This window comes from Vicia villosa, linkage group LG1 (genome assembly GCF_029867415.1).
Source record: "Vicia villosa cultivar HV-30 ecotype Madison, WI linkage group LG1, Vvil1.0, whole genome shotgun sequence".
NCBI classification, from domain to species: Eukaryota; Viridiplantae; Streptophyta; class Magnoliopsida; order Fabales; family Fabaceae; genus Vicia; species Vicia villosa.
Window position 1 is genome coordinate 180,658,046 of NC_081180.1, and position 18,131 is coordinate 180,676,176.

Genomic DNA, 18,131 nt, shown 5'->3' on the forward strand with positions numbered 1-18,131 from the left:
TGATCCTAGGGGAAATCTCCTTTGTGAATCTGTCGACCTTGTTTTACTCCTTAGTTCGTGGACTTGTAGAAGTAAAGGGTAATCTCGAATTCTCCTTGGACACGTCAAACCTGTCGGGAGTAAATTGTTAGCGGTGGGTTTTCGTCGTTTCGGAACTTCATGAGTTTCCTTAGACTGAACCTCTTTTGCTTTTTTCTAAAGGATAGTATCACACTATTTGCAACCTCCAGAGTTTGTAGATTGATAAAGGAAATCTAGGACCCTTTTGCCCCTTGGTGGGGAGTCAACATATGTCGCTTTCCCTCCATCGTAGTTACGCATCTTTGTTCAGGATATTGCCCCATTAGGACTAATCCTTGCCCCCAAGTTATCGTAGAACGTCTTTGTAAATTTGATGTGTTCTAAGATGAACCCCTTTATGGCTAGATACCCCTTGAGTGTATCTATGAGGGAACTCTTTTGTTGAACTAATCCTTGCTCGACGATAATCTTGGCATAATCTTGTTGCGAAAAGGCATGGACATGCGGAGGGTATGGTGAAAGGCATTCCTTTTTCATTTGTATGACTGAGCTCATAACTAATTTATCTTCCTTTATCCATAGTTTATAATCCTCTTTATTTCTCTGAGAGTTTCGGGAAACCGGCTAGCATGGTAAGTATGGATGCGGACGAAGATAGAAATGCAAATGTGTGAATGCATGAAAATGCAAATGCGTGCATATGCAAAAGACTCCTTTATTTTTTTTGTTATTACTCCTTGTATGTAATGCAATGCGGACGTGCGATAGATATAATCCTAAAGATAACCTATGCGGGTTTAGGGATGACATTAGACTCTAATGAAATACTTGCAAGCTATGACACGTTAATGGGAATCCCTTAGATTAAGGGGTACGCGGAAAGTAGCAGCTGACGATCGTTCAGGACAGTCACCAAGTCTCATGACCTTCGAGAGGTCGTTCGACGTGTACTTACGAAGTTGTCCCTCGTTAGAAGGTTCTCTATGTGGAACGCAACCTATCTAAGGACGATATTGGCCGAAGTGAAATTCCTATAGACTAGGGACGAAAGATGGAGATCCCAAAACCCCACAAGTTAGAGGGTGCACGGGAGCAAGCACGAGGTGACCGTTCAAGACAATCACTATATCTCATGGCCATCGAGAGTCCAATCGACATGCGTTAATGAAGATGTCCTTCGTGGGAAGGACACGTGGTTGTAAAAATACAAAGATGTAAAAGGAAAATCCCTACGGGCTAAGGAGTGCGTAGAAGCAAGTATAGAGTGACCGTTCGAGACAGTCACTATATCTCGTGGCCATCGAGAGGCCAATTGACGTATGCTAACGAAAAGGTCCTTCATACGGAGGATGCAATTTTTTTAGAAATAGAATCCCTACAGGCTAGGGAATGCGTAGAAGTAAGCAGAGGGTGACCGTTCAAGACAGTCACTAAGTCTCATGGCCATCGAGAGGCCAATTGACGTGCGTAAGCAAAGATGTCCTTCGTGGGAAGGACGCGATTTTTTTTAAAAGATAGGATCCCTAATGGCTAGGGAATGCGTGGATGGTGATGTCGTTCGTGGGAAGGACGTGGTCTTAGAAATAGAGTCCCTGCAGGCTAGGGACCACGTAGAGATACCTGCAAAATTGAAACGCATAGATATTCGAAGTATATAAATTGCAAACATATAATAAGCACAGAAGCACAAAAGTCCTAGGTTCATAGGTTCGGCATGACGGCTTAGGGAGGCTACCCTTCCCATTGGTATGTTCTAAACAAGGGTCTCATGGGGTCGTTCGTAGCCTCCGAGACTTTTTGTCTCTTTGGATTTTAGAACAACTCATTTTATCCAATGAGGTTCGAATTTTTGGGGTAGGTTCTCGGAGAGTTCAGCTAAATATCCAGTCCTGCCCTCAACAAAGTCAAGCCTCGTTTTGGACATTTCCGAATATTCAACCCACTCCGAGTGGAGTTATCAATGAGACTCGTAGGCGATTCAAGTCCCCCTGATCTCAAGGATAACCCCACACTTAGGTTTAACAACAATTTATATATATCCCAAAAATATATAAAAGACAACAATTTAGAATAAAAAGGCAATAGGAATAAATAAGTAATTACAGCAATATATATTTAAATTACTGTAAAAATATTGTATCTTGAGACTGTAAATAAATAAATGAATTTAAATTTAAATATTTAAAACTAACCTCGAAATCCGGCCGCTTATAATTTAAAAATATAGTACGACAGTAATTAAATAAGAATTTAAATTACTATAATTTAAAGCTGTAAATAAATAAATAAATTTAAATTTAAATATTTAAAAACTAACCTCAAATCCGGCACCTTATAATTTCGACAATGCATTAAAGCAGCAAATATTAAAAAATATAGATATTTATTTAAACTTACGTAAATAGACGGAAACGTAAATAAATAAATAAATAAAATAAATATTTAAATATTTATAAAAATAAATAAACCCTAAAAAAATGGCGAATTAGCCAAACCCTAAAATTTACTGAAACCTAAACCCTACCAAAACCTATAGGAGCATAGTAATTCACCATTAGTATCCCCAGCAGAGTCGTCAGCTGTAGCAACCTGCCCTAAAAATTAAATTATTCGAGTCGCCACCTATTCTACCAAGGCGAATAGGAAACCTTTATACAATTAAGAGATTCAGGATAAGATACTATATTCAGGTCGAGGGAAGGTGTTAGGCACCCTCAACCCTTTCCTAATGTTTGCATTATAATGATCAAGGTTTATGGCAAAAAATAAAGAAAGGCTACAGACAGTCAAAAGGGTTAAAGGCAAAATTATTAATATTAAAGGTTTATGATTAAGGAAACATAATCGGGACAAAATGAGATTTATGGGGGAGGGGACTCACCTTGTTGCCAAGGGACTCGCCTTGTTGCCAAGTGCCTACGTACCTCCTTATGGAGGATCAGAGTCTACGTAGTTCGGGGAAGGGTTGTAGGCCTTAGGATTAGAGTTTGGTATGGAGGTGTTTGAAGTTGTTTTGTGCTTTGAAAGGCATTTTGAGTTGCCTGATTGAAAAGGATGAAAATCCATAGTTTGGTACTATTAGTTTGAAAAGGTTTGGGAAGTGTGTTATGATTTGGGCGTACAACCCTGATTTTAGTATGTACTATTAACCGCAATGATCCATAGAACCGATCACCATAGTTAAAAGATTAGTAGTTGTATCATTACCAATTTTAATTGATGGATTCAATTATCACTGATAAAGAATAAAAAGTATTTTTTAGGAATTTTAGTAATTTGATTTGTATCATTACCCCTCGTAATCGATTGATTCGATCAAAAATGATAATGAATTAGAATAAGGGAAATAGGCTAATCATCGCAACAAATAAAAATGGTTGAAACCTTTTAGCCAAATAATTGTATTTTATTGTTGGATTTGATTAATTAAATTAATCGATTATTAACCATTGCGACTAATGGGTTTAGTCGGAACGAATAATAAATAAAAATCCTAACACTTTGGCCAATGGCCAGTGGGATTGGGCGAACCCTAATGCATTGATAACAATTTCTAGGGTTTTTGTGATTTACAATTAAAGTTGATTAAAATTAATTAAATTGAATAATCGCAATAGTCGGGAGAATAACTCTAATTAATTATAGCCCTAGTTCTAACTATCTACCAATAAAATTGTAATAATTGGGAAAATATTAGAATTTGTTTGTAATTTAACTTATTGAATGAATTTTAGAATAATGATATTAAACCAATAATAATAAAATATTAACATAAAATATTTACAAGTAACTATGTAGAATTTAGACAGTGAGATAAAGACTCACGTGGGGATCCGCCCCTTATTCACCAGTTACTATCTATTCCTTATTTTATTTATCATAAAAACTAACCACCCCTTTTTTCATCACTATTTTTTCATCATTTACAAGTAATAATAATAAAAATATACAACCATGAGAGAAAGAATGAAAATCAATTAATCACTTCTATGTTAAGAGAACTCAAACAACACAAAATATCAATCATTCCAAGAATAGAGAAAAGATGAGTTACCAGGTCCAAACACGACACAGTGATTTTTGGCAATTCCAGGATGCAATCGAATGTGGTCGCCGATCGGGCCGGGGTATGCGATATCAGAGCAGTTGGCGGCGTAAGCTTGAGGCGGTTTTGGATCTGATTCGACAAGTGTTGCGGTTGTCGTCGTTGATGAAGGATCACGCGTGGTTGTTTCTGGCGGTGGTAGGTGCCCGGATCCGCTTCGGTTTGCAAACTAGTGAGTAGTGATGCGACTTCCGGATCTGGTATTGTCGAAGCCATCGCGTCAATGTTGCCGCTGAGTAGATGAAATGGTATCGTTGCAATTGAAGTTGAACGGTGACGATGATGTGGACTCGGTGATGTTTGTTCAGTATCGTGGTGATTAGTGATGATGTCTCGCGCAGGTGAGGTTGGAACCGTGGGTGAATTCTGAGCTTCACAGCGGAAGTTGATTTTAAACTCACCATTTGAATGTGTTTATCCTGCTAAGCTCTGTTGTTGTTGATTTTGAACTTGTATGATGTCTCCTTTGAAAAGCATAAAAGCCTCTGAATGTTACATAATGTGGTTTTTTCAAGTGAGTGATTGAAGAGAAACAAAAGTTTTCGGTCAAAGAAAGTGTAATTGTCCACAACAAAAATTGGTAAAAAGGTGTATAAAATAAGGATTGCTTGTTTTTTTTTCCGGATCCCCTAATTGGCTGACAACATTCTCTTTTTATAATGCACAAACTAGGTTTTTTTTCCTACTGGGCCTAGTGCCCAATTAACCTAATAACCCAAAATAAACTATACCAAAATTTATAATAATCCTATTATAATATTGACCCTGAATAAAATTAAAATACTAATTATACTAGGCCTAATAATGATAATAACCATAATAATATTATTTCAAATGTTTAATAATAACACTAAATCCTAATTTTAATAAAATAAATATTGATTAATTATTGTAAAAGAAATCAAACCTTCTAAGGATAAATTGGGCCAACTGATTGGCCCCAAATACCTGTTGATTACACCCCTATTTTAACTCAAAGCGATTTATAAGAGAATGAGTTTAACAATAGAAATGTTAAACCCCATAACCCTTATTCTAATACCCCTAATGAATTAATAGACGTAGATTTGATCGGGCAAATTTTGGGGTATGACAAATTGTATCTCGATGATGAGTAGATCAGTTGGATGGGTTTAGCCCATGTTTGGTACCACATGCATAAGAGTCTGCATGGTCTTTGTATAAATCGTGACATGTCAGGATGAAATCCGGTGTTATGATGGTGTTGTGTTATTGGTGCATACTATTGACTTGTGCTTGTGTTGTGATTGGTATGAATTGGTACATCTGAATATGCTAAGTAGGGTGGATAATTTCTTATGAATTCTATATCTGACGATTTATAATGCTATTTAATTTATGATGTAGTCTCACCCTTACTTTGATGATTTCAGATTGAAGTAGCGGCTTAAGCGATCGGTGAGGATGGCTTGTAAAGTCATGTTTTTAGTTTTAATAAATAGGTGTCGGTGTCATGCTCTGAGACTTGTAACACTGGGGAACGCTTGATTGAGAGTTGTTTATGCTCTATTATTTCAGTTTGATTGTTTGGATAATTATTTCTTTTGAAATTAAGGTATTTGACCTTATGAATAGTATTTTATGTGGTTTTAAGAATTATCCAAAGTTTGTTTAATTTCCGCTGTGATAAACATGAATTTTATTCCAATCAAATGATGTTTCTCGGTAGAGAATGACCATGAAGGTAGAATTTTATTAGAATGAATTGTGACGCCCTTTTATTCATGTTTAACTCTGATTTTGTACTATGTTTTTTTCCGGGGTATTTAGAAGGGTGTTACAATAGTGGTATCAGAGCAGGTCGGTCCGTCCGGCCAAGTGTCGAGTCAGTTGAGTTGCGCGACAGTTGAATACTGTCGGCGTATTATCCCTTGGTACGCGACATGTGAGTGAATCATTGTCGGTACTTGTTTGTTTTGTTGTAGGAGTTGGTTTGAGCGAAGTGGGGGAGAAGCCTTGCTTCTCGAAAGAGATTCAGTTGCGAGTTTGCAAAGAGAGTTGCTATCGTGATGTTTCAGAAATCGAACTTCGGCGATGAAATGTATTGTTCAAGTTATAAGAAGTTTGGAAGCGAAGAGATATGATAAGGGGATGTTAAGAATGTGATTGATTCGAAGAGGATGAGTTTTGGAGCGGAATTTCCGTAAGCAAAACGCAGGAAAATTGCTGAATCGTTATGAAACTTCGAAAATTCATAACTGGAGTTCTGGACATCCGATTTGAGTTCCGTTTGAAGTGTCAGAAAGCTAACGAGATGAACTTTGTTATAAAAATGGTTGCAGCATCTGTAACATATTTAATTGTGACAGGATAATGTTGGAAAGGGGTGAAGTTGCGGTTACACTTGTTCTTAGAACTAGATTTGTTTGTTGGTACTGCATGGGATGTTAGTGTCAGAGTTGAACGAATGGAAGAAATAATTGAAAGGTTTGTCTCTCGGACATGTTGTTAGTATGTAGAAGTTGGTTCAAGGTGATGATAATGGTAAGAGTGTAAACGTTATCGAAGCGATGTTGTTGTGAACCGGCGAGAGTATGGACTCATGAATTCGTATCAGTCGAGTTTCAGATGTGCGTAGATTACGGACGGTGAATTGATTGAGAATGAAGAATTATTCCAATGGAAATGATAGTTGAAGGATTAATTTTGTAGATGGTATGTCTTGAGTATAGTTGGATTATAGTCGGGTGATTTTCGTAGTAGGATGAACAGAAAGGATGTTGGTAGATCTTAGAAGCAAGCGAGAGAGATGGAACTTATGTTCATCAATCTCAAATTATGATTTTGCAATTATGGAGCAGCTGTCAGTAAAAGGGGCATAACTTTCTACTTGTGATTCAAACTGAAGAGATTCCGAACTTTTGGAAAGCTTATAGAATTCCCTATAATTTGCATATAAGATTTGTCATTAGGAAGTTTGTGAAGAGGGAGAAAAGTGCGTTTTAATATTTGGGTCTGATGCTTACTTTTTGGAAAATTCTGCATACGAGAATCCTGAACCAGTCCCATTGCAAGGATGATAACTTTTTACTTGTAACTCGGATTTGAGCGATTCTTGTTGTTCTGGAATCTACACGAATTTCCCTTCATTTTGGAATATAATTTTGTGCTTGGGAGGTCTGTATTGGAAGAGATAATTGTGTTTGAAGTTGGGTGATTCTTGCTGAAAATTAAAAAGGTGAAGAAGAATGTAAAATATTGATGAAACATTGGTATCTGTAGGAATGCGACGGTATTGAAAAATGCATAGAGATGCAATTTATGTTGAATGAGAATGATTATAGTAATGATGTTATGAGATGGTAATGTTGAGATAGTAATGATTATAGTAATAATGTTGAGTTGTGAATTGAATGAGGCTAAGTGTGAAATTAGGTGGATTATAAAGGTTATGAGAATAAAAGAAAGACTATTGGTTGGTTAGTGTGGTTTAACTTCTTAAATTGGATGAAAGTTGCAATTGGAGCGAACCGAATTGGATTGTACTTGATGTAGTAGCAATTCCCGATGTTAGAAGGATGTTTAATTGATAATTGTATGGTACTACGAGCGTGTATAAGAATGTGTATTGGATTTTGAATGTTTTTGTATCATTGGCGAGGTTGGAATTGAGGAAACCAAGAAGACTTTGGTATACCTTAGAGAATTGGCAGAACATTATGCTTATGGACTTGGGCACAAGTTGAAGTACGTTATTGTCATTGGGTAATGATTATTTATGCCACTGTTATGGTTATCGGCTGTCTATTGGAAAATTGAGGAACTGATCACCCTTAATCTATTGTTGATAGTAGACGGAATCATAATTGATGGATAGATATGTCATGACAACTAGTATAGTATGTATGTTGAATTGGTTGAAGTCAAGCCAAGCGCTTGTGTATTATTTGATTTGTCAATACTTGTTTTTAAAGGATTGTGTGTGTTGTTATACGATATGTTATGGGTAGCTTCATGGAGCGAATCCTAGATTGTGGAATCCATTGTGAATTGTGGCCTTTTGGAAAATAAATGCATTGTCTAAATTAAAGGTAAATGCATAATAATTGTGAATGAGTTCGTTGCAGTTTGGCGTAATTGATGTGAATGTATGTGGATTATATGTGATAGCATGAGATGAATGCATGAATATATATTGTGAATATGTATGCATTTCAAGAGTGTATTGAGTCATTTTGCATGTGAAGCATCATGATGTACATTCTTGCGTTGTGTGATTCTAATGAGAATCCGTCGTATCATTGTGTGCCCATGTGGGGTGTGAGCAATCGGATTGTGTGCCTATGTGAGCTGTGAGCAATCCATAAACATTGTGTGCCCGTGTGGGGTGTGAGAAATGGATGAACATCATATGCTCGACGGTGAGTTACATTAAGTAACGAACGATGGTTCCAATAAGTTCCTGAATGAACTTGAGATGATTGAGTCGGTACCGTATTGCATTTGCATAGAGTTGTTAGTCGGTCTCTATGATTTGCATTTATCACCTTTGTATTCGTGCATTGATGAATGAACACAAATATATGTTTATGTTTAATGTTCCGAAGTTTTGTCTTATGGATCTAAGTTTGAAGTATTCGGTAACTACGAGAGCGTAGAATACCTGTTGGAACAGAACTTTCAAAGAGTTAAGTCGGAAATATTTATTATGTCGGTTTTGGTGATTGAAAGTTGGAGTAAACTTGGCAGAGTTGATACTTTACAAGTAATCAGAGTGCACAGCGAATGCGTGGGGTTGCCTTTTGGAGATGATAGTTGATTAGTCGGATGGAATAAGTAGTTGGAGTAGTTGAATCGGATAAATTTTCGAGGACTAAAATATTCTAAGTGGGGGAGAGTTGTAACACCCCAAATTCTCGACTAATTATTTATTTAATTATTTTAGCGTGATGCTTATGTGTTAGTGTTTGTGTTATCTGTGATTTCGTGATATTTTGATACTTGGGATAAGGGTAGTTGCCTTAGAATTTATAAGGAATGAATTTAGATGCTTTGGTGTGGAGTGGTGCCTTAAGATTTATAATAATTAAGGTCTTGTGAAAGATTAGTTGGACTTGAGGTGTGTTGAGAATATGAAGTGTAGTTGGAGAATAATTATTTTATAATAATTATTATTAGCAAAATAATAGAATGAATATTATTATAATAATTACTAGTAACAAACCCGTGCTGCCGCACGGGTAATATTTTTAAGATATGCCAATTTTCAAAAAAAAAACAAATGGAACAATAACTTTATCAAATCAAAATCATATTTCTAATAGGATATAATTTGTTTTTATAAAGTCATAACACATGAAGGAGCTATAATGTCACAACACTATTTTGCATGTTTGGTTGAAATAAAAATATGGCTGCAGCATGAAACTCTAAAATGAGGTGAATGTTTGGACCTTAAATAGATAAAAAACGAAAATAAAGTTAACATGTGCATGTAAAGTACAACAAAGATTTATTAAATGTTGTTAATGGCATGATAAGATAATATTTGTAAAACTTGGACCTTTCAAATGTTATGGAACAGTTGTTTGAATAAAACATTGGCTGCAACATGTATCTCAAAAATGAAGTGAATGTTTGGACCTGAAATAGTTAGAAAACGAAAAATAAGTAAACATGTGCATGTAAAGAACAACAAATATTTATTAAATGTTGTTAATGGCATGATAAGATAATATTTATAAAATTTGGACCTTTTCAAATGTTATGAAACACTTCTTTGAATACAACATTGGTGGTAGAGCTCGTAGGTTGTTTATCTTTGTCATGAATAAGAATCCTTAAACCCTTTTTCGATTTGACTCTTGATATAGCCACATATAATTGTCCATGACTAAAAACTTCTTTAGGCAAATACAAACCAACATTATCAAGTGATTGCCCTTGAGATTTGTTAACAGTCATAGCAACGGAAACATTAATTTGAAACTGGCGTCTTACCAATTTAAACGGCCATGGGGATTGTGAGGGGGATAGAGACATTCTAGGAATATAAAATAAGTTACCAATATTTTTTCCTGAAATGATCTTAGCTTCAATGACATGATTAGCAAGCCTGGTTACAGTTAGCCATGTACCATTGCACAATCCTTCAGACTGATCTAGATTGCGCATTAACATAATAGTGGCACCAACTTTCAACTTGATTGAATGGTTAGGCAATCCCGAAGTTTTGAGAGCATTTAGGAACTCGGGTGTCACATGATCATATGCATCAAAGCTAGTTGCATTAGATTTATCAATAGAATCACTACTAAAGTATTATTTCTCTTCTCATACAACATAATCCAAAGACCTATATTTTGTTACAATGATTGGGCACCATAATTTTGCAACACATATCAAAAGGTGTTATCAATTAACTTAAACAAAATGAACTAAGTCTGATTTATATACCTGGAAGAAGATTTGTGATATATTGGTTGATATCATCAACAACTTCAATTGTTGAAGCTAAGATAGCACGACTTTGAAGATAATTGGAATCAAGATAATTATGAATGAGATCAGGGTATGTATCTTCCACAATTGCCTTGATGGGATCAGAAAAGCTAGAAATTAAGAACTCATCTGGAATACAAATATCAGCATAACCATCATTTGGCTCACACATGGTCCCATCTCCAATTTTTAAAATCCACTCAAAAAAGCTCCTTATGTCATCAGCTGTAGAAGAAGCATTATCACCAGTTTGCAAGCGCATGTTCTTTGTAAGCCTCAAGACCTTACAATGATCCCAAATATAAGAAGCATTTATTGTTGCATGGATAATGTATGATCTAGTTCCTCTTGGTATAACTGGGAGAATTTGTCTGAAGTCACCACCAAACACAACAACCTTACCACCAAAAACTTTCCTAGATGCATGTGAGATTCCACTCATAATATCTTTCAAGGATTTGTCGAGAGATTCAAAGAAAAATTTATTAGCCATAGGAGCCTCATCCCATATAATTAAATTTGTCATCTTTAGAAGCTCAGCAAGATCATCTTGTTTTTCAATGTTGCAAATAGAATTTTCTAAAGTAGGAACAGGAATCTTAAATCTAGAATGAGCTGTTCTTCCACCTGGTAACAACAAACTTGCAATCCCACTTGAAGCAACAGGCAAGACAATTTTTTTCTTAGACCTAAGTGCTGCTGATAAAGTTTTCCACATAAAGGTCTTACCAGTCCCACCGTAGCCATACAGAAAAAAACACCACCTTGTTGCTTCTCTACAGCATCCATGATTTCCTCAAAAATTCTCCTTTGTTCATCTATGTATAAGATATGTTTCCAAACAGATTTGTTAATAAAATTGAAGAGTTGAACTATTCAAAATTGTTGTAATAAGAGAGTCATATTACCTGTAAGAGAAGCGGACAAATGTTCAAAAATTTGTTGTTGTTCAACAACATCATATTGACGTTCATCATAAAGTAATCTATTTCCTGTAAAGAAAACGACATCCTCTTTTGGAACTGGCATTGGTTTGAAGTCCTTCAAACTACAATTATTATTTTGCAATAGTGTTTCAATAGCCATCAATGTCCGTTCCTTTAGCTCGGCATCGCTCATTGTCAAACCTATGATAAAAAAAGGGAAGTAATACAATTTTATGACCATTCTGCAAATATTTGGAAATATTAACTATTAAAACCTATAAGTTCATATTGCACATACAGAACCTTGTGGATTATAACTATTAAAACCGTATCGGTGTTGAAAGATCAAAAGTGATATGTATATAAAACCTCTAATGTATAAATAATGAACCTATTTGAAAAAATATTAGCATTATATTTTCTTAGACCTTAGCATATATCTTTGGAAATAGTCAAAAAATTTATAACATCAGAAATTTGTAACAACACCTTCTATGACATGAGCTATATATAATGCACCGAGCTTGAAAATTCAATATAACTATGAAGCATATTTTAAATAGCATGGGTGCCAACAAGGTGTATTGTAACTAAGTTTCCTATAATTAATTGTTTCTAAATGTTGCTGAATCCGCAATTCGTGAGTTCCAAAACAGAACTGGATACCTTTTACTAACAATGGACAATATTACTATCATTTGAATTTTATAACGTGATTGTATATGAGTTTACAGAACTGGATTTGTATTCCAAACTATGGACAATATTCCTATTACTAACTATGGACAGTATTACTATCATTTGTAACAGCAAGGCAAATAATGAAAAAATACCACAAATATAGTAAGATAAAATACCTTGATCTCTTGCCAATAATCGTTGATCATAAAGAATGCCATCCGATAAATATCTCCAAGTCTTTCTCCAAACATGTTCAGGTCATATTCATGGATGCCGAAAGTAACATTGTCACCAATAGTTTGCGTAAAAAAGGACCCGACCCCCAAAGATGCGCCTCTTTGATTGCCTCGACAAATTCACGATCATCTTGTAAAAATCCCATCGCAAAGCACGCATCTCTAAAATTTTTGCACTTCTTACTGTCAACCGTTTTGATGTCTTGATAGTATAACGGAACTTTCTTGACAGTAAGCATCATCCTTAAATAAAACAACTCGCCAGTGGATTGCGGAACCCAAATCAGTCGACCAATGGTATACCCTCGCTTCCTTGGTTTCCAACTTAGACTTCGTTTATGATAAACAAATTTAGAAACAAAGTCACCATAAGTTAGTAATCTTGCTTCCTCATAAGTTTTGTTAGCCTCAAACCAAGCCGTAAACATGGACTCCGTTACACTTGGTTTGAGCAACACATCACCAACCTGCTCGTAGTCTTTGTAGTACACGGAGTTTTCACCTTCCATGTGAAAAAACAATCTTTCTACAGCTGGTTTTCTGCCATGTATAGAATAAGAAAATATCCGCCAACATGCTTCACTTGGGGAGATGTATCGACAATCCAAATATTGTTTGATCTCGTCAACATTGTTTTTGTCTTGGCCTTGTATGATTGCCGAAATTCTATCGGAGCCTTTATTAATATATTTGAAAAGGTATTTGATAGAAGTATTTTGATTGCACCATTCCATGTTGATGTGGGCTTCGTACTTCAACAACAAACTTGGATTGTGAGGAACAACATGACCACTATGAAAGATAATGTCGTTCTTTTGAATGGTGTTTCTTCTCCTATAAACCGGGTAGCCTTCTTGGTCCACTATAGTTGTACTTTGGAATTTCTTAGGGTAAAACTTTGTGCACCTCCCATCTTTCATACAAGGTGAGTTGAGATTTGCCAAACCACAAGGACCATGAACCATGTGAGATTTGACCAAATTGTACAGCCGAGGTTGTGTTTCGGGATCGGGCACTTCAGCACTAATGATCTTGTCAATGTCTTCCGGTCTTGGATATTTGTTTGAAGGATGCAAGAAGATCAATATATGGGCATGAGGCATTCCTCTTTTTTGAAATTCAATGGTGTACATATCTACCAATGAAAGAGGATGCAAAAGTTAAAATTACTGTTAGAAATAGTATAATCAATTCAAAGTAGAATATAAAGCAGAACTGTTCGTTTACTCCTATGTCATCAAAACTTAAAATTGCACTTAGAAATAGTATAATATAAACAAAGTATATGGGGATAAATAACTTACAAGCAAGCACTTTGCCAAGAACACCTTTTTTGGTCAAATCTGAAAGCAATTGATCAAATTTGTTTTTGAAAATTCTAGAAATGATATCCGGTCGATCTTGAGGCTTCAAATGAAGAGGACCAAGTACCCTTTGAATCTCAGGCCAATTCGGGTTACAAGTAAAAGTAATAAACAAATCTGGAAATCCAACTTTACTGCATATAGCCATTCCATCATAGTACAATTGATCCATAAACCTACGACCGCCAACAAAGGACGAAGGCAACACCACTCGTTTACCTATGCTTAAACCTGGAGCTTGACTTTGGTCGCCCTCTTCATGTAAAGAGTTGTACTTGGACACTCGAAGCTTTGGTTGATTTTTGCGTAGCCATTCTAGTTTCTCGGACTCTAACATAGTGTAACCATCGACCAGAAATTGCTGGAACAGCCTTCTAGAAGATAACAAAGTCTTAGCTTCTTTTGATCTGGTTTGAATGCGAAAGGCCAGCCATTCGCGAATCGTGAGCCTATTTCTGATGTTGTTTTCGTTGACAGGCAGGTCCCTATGGGCTACATCAGGTCTATAGCCATCCTCACCATACGGAAAAATCAACGGATACTGGTGAAGGATAGAAAAACACTTAGAAAGGGGGGGATTGAATAAGTGTGACTTTAAATCTTGGACGATAAAAATAAATTGCACAATTATTTTTATCCTGGTTCGCTGTTAACGAAGCTACTCCAGTCCACCCCCGCAGAGATGATTTACCTCAACCCGAGGATTTAATCCACTAATCGCACGGATTACAATGGTTTTCCACTTAGTCCACGACTAAGTCTTCTAGAGTATTCTGATCACAACTTGATCACTCCAGGAACAACTGCTTAGACAACTTCTAAGACTTTTCTAGAGTCTACTGATCAACCTGATCACTCTAGTTACAAACTGCTCAGCCAACTGCTAAGACTTCCTAGAGTATACTGATCACACGATCACTCTAGTTCCTTACAACTTAATGTAATCTATTCAAGAGTTTACAAATGCTTCTTAAAAGCTATAATCACAAACTGTGATATTTCTCTTATCGTTTAAGCTTAATCTCACTAAGATATTACAACAGCAATGTAGTGAGTTGATGAAGATTCTGAGCTTTGATTGAATAGCGTTTCAGCAAGTTTATTTTCGTTCAGAGTTGTTAAGAATGGGTTAACCTTGCTTCTCATCAGAACTTCATATTTATAGGCGTTGAGAAGATGACCGTTGAGTGCATTTAATGCTTTGCGTGTTCCGTACAGCATTGCATTTAATGTTATACGCTTTTGTCAACTACCTCGAGCCTTGTTCACGCTGTGTCTACTGACGTTGCCTTTAGTAGCTTTAACGTTCCTTTTGTCAGTCAGCGTAGTCTGCCACCTGTACTTCCTTCTGATCTGATGTTTGTGAATACGACGTTTGAATATCATCAGAGTCAAAACAGCTTGGTGCATAGCATCTTCTGATCTTCTGATCTTGAAGTGCTTCTGTTGCGTGATACCATCTTCTGATCTTCAGTGCTTCTGATCTCATGTTCTTCTGATGCCATGTTCTGATTCTGCTTCGACCATCTTCTGATGTCTTGCCAGACCATGTTCTGATGTTGCATGCTGAACCATTTGAGACACAACTTCTGAGCGCTGAATTATGCGTACTCTTTATATATATTTCCTGAAAGGGAAATTGCATTGGATTAGAGTACCATATTATCTTAAGCAAAATTCATATTATTGTTATCATCAAAACTAAGATAATTGATAAGAACAAATCTTGTTCTAACAATCTCCCCCTTTTTGATGATGACAAAAACATATATAAATGATATGAATTTGCGATCAGAAAGAGTAGACGGCAAAAGACAAATTACACAGCTATAGCATAAGCATATGAATATGTCTCCCCCTGAGATTAACAATCTCCCCCTGAGATAAATAATCTCCCCCTGAAATAAATACTCGAAGAACTTTGATAAAAGACTTCCCTGATTATTTCGGTAGAGACGATCATATAAGCTTCTGCCTTCAGAGAATTCATAGCTTCTGACTTCTGCTTCCATTGGACAGCTTCAGAACTTGAATTTCTTTAGATCCTTAGAACACTCACAGCTTCTGATTCCTGCTTCCATCGTGGACAGCTTCAGAACTTGAATTTCTTTGGTCTTCAGAACATTCACAGCTTCTGACTTCTGCTTCCATTCAGGACAGCTTCAGAACTTGAATTTCTTTGATCTTCAGAACATTCACAGCTCCTGATTTCTGCTTCCATTCAGGACAGCTTCAGAACTTGAGTTTTCTGGATCTTTTAGAACATTCACATCTTCTGATTTCTGCTTCCCTCGGATAGCTTCAGAACTTTGAATGTCTACCAATCATCACTTCATGCTAGATTTGTATCAGAACATTGTTGAATGTACCAGAGCATCATCAGAGCATCTCTACATCCTGAAATGTTACAGAACAAAAACTAAACGACAAAAGTCAGCATGAACGAGTTAGAACATAAAATGTATGTTTGAACACATTATATGTATCAGAGCCATAACATTATATGTATCAGAGCAAATAGAATTTTGTCAGAACAGGATAGACAATGATATTCAAATTCTATTATCAGTGCTTCTGATTCATTCTTCTTTCTTGCTTCTGATCTCTGAAGCTTGACAGCACTCGGCTTGCTTCAGTTTCCATGGTTTTGCTTCTTGTGTTTGCTTTGAAGATTCTCTTCAGTATACCTGCAAAACACTTAAACCATATAGAACTTGCAGTTCTTGTTAGTAAAAGCAACTGATTAAATCAAATCATTTATCATTTATCTTCTCCCCCTTTTTGTCATATCATCAAAAAGCAAAAAAGATTCAGAGACAAACAAAACGAAACACACGAAGGAAGAAGATGATTTCATTGAAGTTCAACCAGCAGGTACAGAAGTACATGAAGATAAGAAAGATCAGATGCACAAAGACAGATGCAACGAGAAGAAAGAAACAACACAGACTCAATCTAAGATGGCCCTAGTCTTGACAAGATCTTGGTCAGCATCTCTTGAACCATATTGTTGTGTCCTTCTTGCCTCACCATGAAAGCGCTATACTGATCATTGAGTGAGCTTTGCTCATCCTGTCTCTTCTGAATTTCTTCTAGAGTCCTTGCAAGACGAGAAGATTCACCAGAAGAAGCTTCACCGCTTTCAACCACAGGAATGGCATGTTGATCTGCAGCTTCCATAGATAGATCATTTGCAGGAATTTCCTCAACAGGGACAGTTTTAGCAACATGATCTTCAGCATCTGCTTCTTGCATAGAAGCATCTCCATATTCTGCAGCAGGAATTTCCGAGTCTCCATTCTCAAGTGCCTGAAGAATGGCAGCTAGATTCCTGGGAGCAGAAGGACCTTCAACTACTGGTGGGTCAACAACTTCTGGAATGACCAAGTTTGGATCTTTCTCAGACGGGTTTTCCCTCAGATAGTCAAAGAGAGTCTTGAAATCTCCGAGCAGAACAGGATATTGAGGTATCCAAACCACAATCTCCCTGCAAGGATTTGCTTCCAATGCAGCAGCGAGTCTTAATTGTTCCATCTCATCCACAAAGGGCTTCTCCTCAGCAGCAACACAATTTCTGAGAGGATGGTAGTATATACCATTATCTCCCTCCAGAAGGTAACCAGGGTAACCAGGGGCAGCAGCCACTAGTCTTTTCTGTACTGCTATTGCTTCTACTTGAAAATCCTTGCGAAATCTTCTCCAGAGATTTCTTGTAGAAACATCATCCAGACCATTTAGGAATGCATCCTTCAGAAGGTCTAGACTGCTAATCACCTCAAGTCTGAAAAGTTCCAGGAAGGTATAGGGTTCAGGTTCAGGCGGATTGAAGGTGAATTTGTAGTCAGGATAGAGAAGACAGTAAGGTTCGGAATTTTCGATAGGTAAGGGATGAGATATAGAAGTTGGAAGTACGGTGGATGAGGAAGAAGGGATATCTGAGAGAATGATTGATGAGGATGGAATATCAGAAATGATGGATTGAGACGAGGATGGAGTGTTTGTAAAGGGAATTGGTGAGAGAGATTTATCAGAAGGAGTTGGGGGAAGAATACTTAAAGGTGTGGGGTTTAGAATGGGAGAGGAGGAGGATGATGGAGAAGGATTTGGTAGAGTGAAGTTTACTTTTGGTTCAGATGGAGGTGATTGGAAAGATGGTTTAGGGACAGAAGGAGGTGGAGTAAAGAAATTTCTGGAGATTTGTACAGAAGAAGGAGAAGATCTGGTTCTGCGAAAGGAATCTCTGATCCTTTTATCTCTTCGTTCTTTAGAGTCCACCTTGTCAGGATCATAGGTGACCCTCAACTTCTTGGCTCTCTCAGCCTCATCTTCTTGTGCC

General features: G+C 36.6%; 1 pseudogene; it reads right to left on the reverse strand.

Annotated features, from left to right (window-relative positions):
- Nucleotides 1-9,844: 9,844 nt before the first annotated feature.
- On the reverse strand, nucleotides 9,845-13,165 carry LOC131660473 (uncharacterized; annotated as a pseudogene).
- Between the last annotated feature and the right edge of the window lie 4,966 nt (nucleotides 13,166-18,131).